The sequence below is a fragment of the Palaemon carinicauda genome, chromosome 12 (assembly GCF_036898095.1).
Source record: "Palaemon carinicauda isolate YSFRI2023 chromosome 12, ASM3689809v2, whole genome shotgun sequence".
Taxonomy (NCBI): Eukaryota; Metazoa; Arthropoda; class Malacostraca; order Decapoda; family Palaemonidae; genus Palaemon; species Palaemon carinicauda.
The window spans coordinates 130,899,984-130,901,460 of NC_090736.1; positions in this window are offsets into that span (position 1 = coordinate 130,899,984).

Below are 1,477 nucleotides of genomic sequence, written 5' to 3' on the forward strand. Positions count from 1 at the left end.
TTGAGTGAGGAAGACCGATCTTTGCTTAAGGTTAAGACGCACGAGGTTAGAGCTGTAGCAACTTCCGTGGCCTTTAAGCAAAATAGATCTCTGCAAAGTATCATGGACGCAACCTATTGGAGAAGCAAGTCAGTGTTCGCGTCATTTTACTTGAAAGATGTCCAGACTCTTTACGAGAACTGCTACACACTGGGACCATTCGTAGCAGCGAGTGCAGTACTGTAGTGGGTGAGGGCTCAACCACTACAATTCCCTAATTCCATATCCTTTTAATCTGTCTCTTGAAATGTTTTAATGTTGTTTTTATGGGTTGTCCGGAAGGCTAAGAAGCCTTTCGCATCCTGGTTGATTTGGCGGGTGGTCAAAGTCATTTCTTGAGAGCGCCCAGATTAGGGGTTTGATGAAGTCCTGTTGTATGGGTTGCAGCCCTTGATACTTCAGCTCCTGGGAGTCTGTCAGCATCCTAAGAGGATCGCTGGGCTCCGTAAGGAAGACGTACTTGCAAGGCAGAGTAATCGTCTAAGTCGACTTCCTTACCAGGTACCTATTTATTTTGGTTTTGTTATATTGATAACTGTCAAAATGAAAAACTCTTAGCTTATACGATGTAAACATATTTAACTCTGGTCTCTACCCACCTCCTTGGGTGTGAATCAGCTATTATATATTCACCGGCTAAGTTAAATATTTAAAATTGATATTTTAATTATAAAATAAATTTTTGAATATACTTACGCGGTGAATATATAAATTAAACGACCCTCCCTTCCTCCCCAATAGAGACGCAGTGGGATGAGAAGAAATTGAAGGTTTTGTTTACATCGAGAGTGGTATCTGGCCGACAGTTGGCGCTGGTGGGCACACCCGCAACCTGCATAGCGATCGCTGGCGAGTTTTTTATGTATGTGTCTGTCGAGCAACAGAGTTGCAGCTATTATATATTCACCGGGTAAGTATATTCAAAAATTTATTTTATAATTAAAATATCATTTTTCCCTCTCTTACGGCTCTGAAAGTCCTCACAGGTTTCAAATTCATCAATTTATGAAATTTAAACTATTGGGGAATGTTGGATGACTGGGCATATCATGACAATTCAGTATAGTCCTATTGGACGTTCCCCCCAAAAAATTTGACTCTGATCACCGTGTAGCCTACAATAGGCCTACACCCATAACTTTATATCAACATCAGGAAATGAATTTATAACTCAAGTGTCAATCAATAGTTTTTTTTTTATGTTAAGGAGACATACACTTTATTAGGTTAGGTTAAGAAATTTAGTCTTAAATACTGAACATTTTACAAGTAGACCTGCCTATTCAACCATCACTTTAGCTGATATTGTTTTGGTTTCTTAACAGTTCAATGATTCCAGTTTGAAAAGGAAACCGAGAAGAAAATAGGCAGTCTATTCTCAATTGTTTTAAGCCGTGGCAAAATGAAATACTGAATGTGAATTTTTTCCGCTATTAAG